Raw genomic sequence first — 7,302 nt, forward strand, 5'->3', positions numbered from 1 at the left:
GTATATCTATGAAGTGTGAAACTTCTTTATTCACTAAAACGCTCTTACATGTTTCGGCTCACTTCTGAGTCCTCCTCAGAGACAACATAAACTAACATAAATAAACTGTGAACAAAACAAATTATCCTATATGGTGAGCTCTCCTATCTCAAGAATTTAAATACCAGAATTAAACCCAAAAAGAGTAAAAGAAAAAGAAAAAAGAAAAATGAATGAAAATAAGGAAATAATGGAAATATCGAAATAGAGAATATGAAAAACTAACTATTAAAAACCTTAAGATTATAATTAATTATCCCGAAAATAAGGACGCTCATCCTGATCAAATCAAAAACTATATCACAAACATTACTATAAATTATTCAAAAACTAGTTCTCGATATTTTGACCAGTCAATGTCAGACATAGTGAGTCACTTTTAGTTTTAGCTAGTATTCAAGTTTACAAATGAAAAATTTTACATTAAAACGCTAATCAATTCCATGAAAATGAAAATTGGAAAGTAATCAAAAATCACGCCAGAAAGATTCTCATTACTGCCTATAAACGACACCGATTGATTAGACGTGACAACAACTCAAGCCTTTATAGGCTTGTCTATGATCGGGAGATAGGCCTTGGGAAGCCCCTCCATATCCGTCTGCAAGTTGAATCCGTGCGTCTGTCTCCTGATGAATATCATCTCCGAAATCAATCTTTTCCTGTAGTGAGGCTCCTCGTATTGTAACGTTGTCCCAATCGAAATCATGGCCTTCTTGTAACCGATGCTCCGTTATGACATTACGAGTAGAAGTGTTCCATCTGATGTAGTTCTTATGCTCCGTGATTCTTAACTTCAGCTGTCTACACGTCTGTCCCACATAACTTGGATCGCAACTCTTACACGAGATCTTAACCAACATTCGACTTCTTGTCACACGGTAAAGAGTCTTTATACACCCTAATAAATTCTCACAATTTATTAGTACTATAAAACAATATTCTTATACGCTCGCTATTCAATCTGCTAAACTTCTCAGTAATACCAAGAACGAAAGGAACAGTGAACTACAAAGTGCTTCAATCCTATCATCATTAACAACTACTCTTCCTATTTCTAGCCATAATAATTTTTTTCAAACGGTTGTTAATATTCTCAAATATAAAGTTTAATGGATAATCACTCTCTAACAATACTTTAATAATAAAACACAAATTATCAAGGTGAAACTTAGGATTCGAAAGCAAAACTACCCTATCAACTAATTCCGCGATTGTATCTATTTTTTGAGAAACAGTGCTGTGACTAAAAATTCAAATATCTAGCCGAAAAAGTCGGCTTGTGATATCAATTGAACTCTATTAACTCATTATCCCTAATTACTGTAACATCCAAAAAATTCAATATATCATCCTCTACCTCCATAGTGAACTGAAGCCTAGGATGCTGAGAATTAAAAATATCAAGAATGGAACTAATCAAAGACGCAGGTGCCGCCAATAATATGTCGTTAACAAACCTAAGTAAAAGGGCAACGGAAAGCGAAAAACAAAGCTCTAACCTTCAGCTTTCGCATAACTAGATCCGCAATGACGGGAAATAACAGAGAGGCCATAGGAGTCCCGTAATTCTATATAACACTATCAAAAACAAAGAAAATAAAATCTAAAAACAAACTGAACCGCTTTGATGAATTCCTCCTCCGATAAACAACAATCTCTAGAAATAAATCGCCAATGGTCTTTAATAGTCCATCGCATAGGGACGTTAAACAAAGCAGCTCACAACATTCAGTGATATTAACTGAAATTCATCACGCAAACGTTTACCATCAAGTTCCTTAACAAGTTTAAAACCATTTTCGATATGACTATCTACCTTAGGAATTGTTTTTATGATAATGTTATGAAAAAACACTACTAACGAATATAAAAGGCTATTTATCGAAGAAATTATTATACGAAAGAGGCAGTCCTGCTTATGTATCTTCGGAAGAGCGTAGGCTTCCATCATTACTTAACAAACTTCTATATGTGGAATTAGCTATATACTTTTTTCTTTCGAACTAACTAATAAAGCGCGTAAGTTATCATCTTCCGTTATCATCAATATCTGACTGGCCAAAATATCGAGAATCGGTTTTTGAATAATTCATAATAATGTTTGCAATATAGTTTGTGATTTGTGATCAAAGTAAAGGTTCTCATTTTTCGGAATAATTAATTATAATTTTAAGGTTTTTGATAAATTAGTTTTTCATATTCTCTATTTCGATATTTCCATTATTTCCTTATTTTCGTTCATTTTTCTTTTTTCTTTTTCTTTCACTCTTTTTGGGTTTAATTCTGGTATTTAAATTCTCGAGGTAGAGAAGCTCACCATGATAAGATAATTTGTTATTCACAGTTTATTTATGTTAGTTTGTGTTGTCTCTGAGGAGGGCTCAAAAGTAAGCCGAAACATGTAAGTGCGTTTTAGTAAATAAAAAAGTTTCACACTTCATAAATATATTATTTGCGTAACGTCTTCTGCGCTTGACTCCTACTGCCCGTATCCTTTCCAGTTCTTTAAAGTATAATAGTATAATTTATTTGCTGATACTTTTTGTCGTAATGTTGCTATGGTAATGGCAAAAACATTTCTTAAATAAAATTTTGCTTGGGCGTTGCCATAATTAACATTTGTACCTTTGATGATAAGTAAAATTTCTTCAATTTTGTCGAAATATTATCATGCTCAACATATATATATATATATAAGTGTTCAAATCCCACTGGTCAACATCCACGCAGTGCATTGGATAATTTAAATGTCGTTGGCGATTTATATTATATTGACGAGAGGATAAAACTTTTTTTTGTTTTATTTTCCTTTATTCATGGTTAAAATAAAATATTAGAGGACTATTCATTTTGCACCCTTCCTTAGCTATCTCTTTTCTTTCCTAATGAGTTAATCTTTTTGGATTCATTGCTTTTCTTGTTTATATTAATATATTTTTTTGAATCAATGAAACGATCGTCAGTTTGAATCTGCAAAATCTTGAATTGTCTTGAAGCACTATAGACACATGTAAAGATAGCACATTCATGGATTCGACATGCTGGATGACAGTGTGCACATTGTGCTTGCATTGCTTTAATCTCTTAAGGTGTCTTTCATGCAGCGAATTTTTCGCTGCGAATGATTTTTAGCGAATAGCGAATAATTTGTCGCGAATAGTTTATGAGCGTCGCATGTGCGTGATTGCATAACAACAGTAAGAAAGTATTTTTTATATATAGTTATAAGCTTTAAAGTGCTCTTAAACGTTATATATTCAATAAATACAGAATAAATTATTAAATAAAAATAAATGTTTTTAATGATTTCAAATGGGGAGGATTTTATTGTAAATAGAGAGAGAGACGATTCAGTTATAAATTGGATTACTTAATATAACTGACAAATGCAGTGGTTGTTAAATTATATGTCAATATATTTTTACTATAAAATAAATGCGCGAAGAAGGAAAGCTGCTGCAGTTGCAGTTATACATATTTCAGTTTATCGTGTTTGTTATATTATAGATTTACATAACATTTATTGGTTATAATTCGTAATTTTATACAATGTAAACATATACGATATCGTAATTCAATTGAATATATATTTTTCTTCTTTAACTAGTATATATATTTGTTGTTTCCATTTTGTATATATACAGGGTGTTCCCAAATATTTCATAGGCAGGTAGAGCGGACTAAACTAAGTCGAAAAGTCCTAAACCATTTTACAATTTCTACAATAGTTAACAAGATATTATTTACTAGGTCAATCAGAAAGTTCCGTCCGTTTTTTGCAAAAAGTATGGTTTTATTTAAGAAACAAAATGAAAAAGTACCTCAATTAAAATATTGTCCATCGTTAACGTTGACTTTTTCCCATCTTTCGGGCAGTAAGCGAATTCCGCGGCGAAAGAATGACTCATTTTTAGAGGCTGTCCACTCAGAGATCCATTTTTCCACGTCTTCATAAGAATTGAAGTGTTCCTCTGCAAGTGCGTGTGCCATCGATCGAAACAAGTGATAGTCGGAAGGGGCACAGTCTAATGAATAAACCGCATGGGGTAGCACTTCCCAGCGTGCTTCTAACGTTTCCTTGACAAGTTTTGTGACGTGAGGCCGAGCGTTGTCATGAAGCAAAATCACTTTATGCTGTCTCGTTTTATATTCTGGTCGTTTTCCGTGCAATGCTCGGCTTAAACAGATAATTTGTGTCTCGGTAGAGATTCTCTATAACTGTTTGACCAAAGCTCGTGGTACACTACACCCTTCTGATCCTATCAAATACAGCATTGCCTTCTTTCCATGAATATTTCGTGGATTTTGCTTTGGCGTCGATGTCGATGGTTGGCCTGGATCGCAAATGGTTTTGGGGTATTGAAATAGATCCACTTTTCATCACCAGTCACAATTCAGTGCAAAAATCCCTTTCTTTGTTGCTTAGCAAGCAGAATTTCGCAGATGGTTTTTCGCCTTTCAATGTCTCTTGGCTTCAGTTCATATGGGACCCATTTTCCTTCTTTGTAGACCTTTCCCAAGACTTTCAAACAATTGGAAATAAGAGATTGAGCACAATTTAATGTTTCTGTAAGTTGTTTTTGCGTTTGACATGAATTTTCATCCACCAATGCCTGCAACTCCTCGTCTTCAAATGCTCTTGGCCATCCAGAACGCTCTTTGTCTTCCACATCAAAATCACCACTTTTAAAGCGTTGAAACCATTCTCTGCATGTTTTATCGGAAGGAGTACTATCACCATAAACTTCTACAAGCATTCGATGAGCTTCAGCTGCAGTTTTCTTCCATTTGAAGCAAAAGATTAACACTTCGCGCTTATTTGGCTCAAATATCGATATTTTCGATGTAGTAAAAAGCCATGTTATGGATGCAAACGTATACTTTTATATACTGAATTTTATTGACAGATGATAAAATTAAAAAAATTAAGCTTGGTTTAGATATTAGAGTTCGTTATTGATAGTTCTAGCTAGAGCTACTCGCTGCTAGATGGACGGAACTTTCTGATTGACCTAAAAATTGTCGAAAATTGGTCTTCAATAATTTTTTTACTCAAATACTAGCAATAGAAAAATGGCAAGAAATAAAAATGGTTTATTTTTTTCTCATAGAACTCTAATAATTTTTTTATAATTTTTTAGTACTACATTTTCTTATATTTACCAATATAAGATATTAAAAAATTCTGAAAAAATTCTTAAAGTTCTATGAAAAGAAAAGAAACAATTTTTGTCTCTTGCAGTTTTGTTCTGTAAAGATGATAGTATTTGTATAAAAGATTATTGAATACCAATTTTTGATAATTTTTAGTAATTAATATCTTGTTAACTATTACGAAAATTGTAAAATGATAAAAGACTTTTTGACTCAATTTAGTCCGCCCTACTTACTCACGAAATATTTGGCGATTATTTTGGGACACCCTGTAGACGATCTTTGCATAGCCGTTTACATAAACTTATAACTTGCTCGAATATTAATATTCGCTAAAAGCTGAAAAATTTTAGCAAACAGCGATTACTCCCTGGCGAATAGCGAATGATCACATGATCTTCAATCGCGGCGATTTTCTCGTAGCATGAATTTTTAATATATTCTAAGTGATATCTTAGATAAAAAGGATGCTGAAGCGACAACCAAATTTGATCGAGGCCGATAAGACAAACTTTTTTTAATTCCAAATTCGATAATAGTGACATTTTTCATTAATTTCTTATATTTATTATACACTACTCAACAAAGGAAACACTTTAGGACACGATCAAAATTGCACAATATTCAAAACACCGTAACCAGAGAGATTTTCTGCTAAGACACTTCCCGAAACGTTGAGAGATCCCAAGTTTGAATCCTGATTGAGGTAATATTTTTCGCAATAAATTTCTTTCTTTCTTTCTTTCTAATTTAATTTAGAGGGGGGGGGATTATTAGCTTTTTAGAATGATTATGTTGAAACCGAATGTTATCGGCTCGCAATTATATCTGGAATGAATTGATTTCATAAAAGAATATATAATGTATTATTTGAAACATCCAAAATTTAACCGACCTTGGCTTTCTTTATCGTATTTGTAATATTTATACAATTTTTAAAAAATTTATATTTTTATATTTTTAAAGAATTTAATGACATCATTTTTTCAGATTTTTTATGGATTTGAAAATTTTTATGTTTTAACTAATACTTTCTCAGTGTAAGAGTATAGTGTTCTCTTAGTTATAAAATGTCGAAGCACTTATCATGTGCGCAAAACAGAAAAACAAAAATTGAATCAAAATTAAACAAGAATTGAAAGAATGCAGATCATTGTCGCAGCAATTTGTTAAATGGCTGAAAAAAAAGATACTAGAAGAACTTGCGCAAGAGGCCAAATCTATTGCTTCATAAGATGGTAATATCATATTATAATTGCACTTTATTATTTCACACAAAGGAAAATGATTCACCAATAAGATAAGTACAATAATAGTGAGGAATCTGCATAAGAGGACAAACCGATTATTGTTTTACAAGATACTGATTATAATTGCACGATTGCACATTTTAAGGGATGATGATATGTCAAAAGCAGAGCTGGAACAAGGGTGTGGCGAGCGAGGCATTTGCCTCATGTAACAATTTGAAGGAAGCGCAAAAATGGCAATATAATTTCCTACATATTCTAATCCATTAACAGTGATTTTGAGTTACGTATTTCTTCCGAAACTTTAAACAGCACGCAATATCAATATTTATCGGTATAGAATCAAATTCTATTTTAGATGTTTTAAAACTAATTCATGATTATTTTTAACCGTATCATATCCAAACTTGGAGGTAACAGCAAAAATATTTTAAACTATTCCGATTATATTATAGTAGCTTTATGAAGGAGGAGAGATAGGGAGAGAAAGTATAGTAGAACGGAGGAAAGAGGAAAGAGAAAAACGAAAGGAAGAATGGACAAGGGAAAGCCTAGAGAGAAGGGAGTACTTATGGAGAGGGGGGGTAAGCGAGGAAGCGCTTAATGAATGGGGAGAGGGAAAATGGGAGCGATTACGAGAAAGAGATATAGAAGTAGATATGCAGCAGAGAGGAGAAGAGGTGAGAACTTCAAGGTCGTGTAAAAATTACAGAAATGTAATAGGAATACCGGAATACATCAGAAAGAGTAAAAAGAGAGAGGGAAAGAAGATGCAGATGATTGCGAGATGGAGATGTGGTAACGAAGAAAGAGGAAATATGTTTTGGATGAATGAAGAAGAGAGAAAATGTAGAGT

The 7,302-nt window shown here is 32.7% G+C and overlaps 1 pseudogene; it reads right to left on the reverse strand.

Moving 5' to 3' along the window:
• Nucleotides 1-7,302, reverse strand: part of LOC108754368 — a 34,943-nt pseudogene that overhangs the window by 15,701 nt on the left and 11,940 nt on the right.

This window comes from Trachymyrmex septentrionalis, unplaced genomic scaffold, assembly GCF_001594115.1.
Source record: "Trachymyrmex septentrionalis isolate Tsep2-gDNA-1 unplaced genomic scaffold, Tsep1.0 scaffold79, whole genome shotgun sequence".
In the NCBI taxonomy this organism is placed as follows: Eukaryota; Metazoa; Arthropoda; class Insecta; order Hymenoptera; family Formicidae; genus Trachymyrmex; species Trachymyrmex septentrionalis.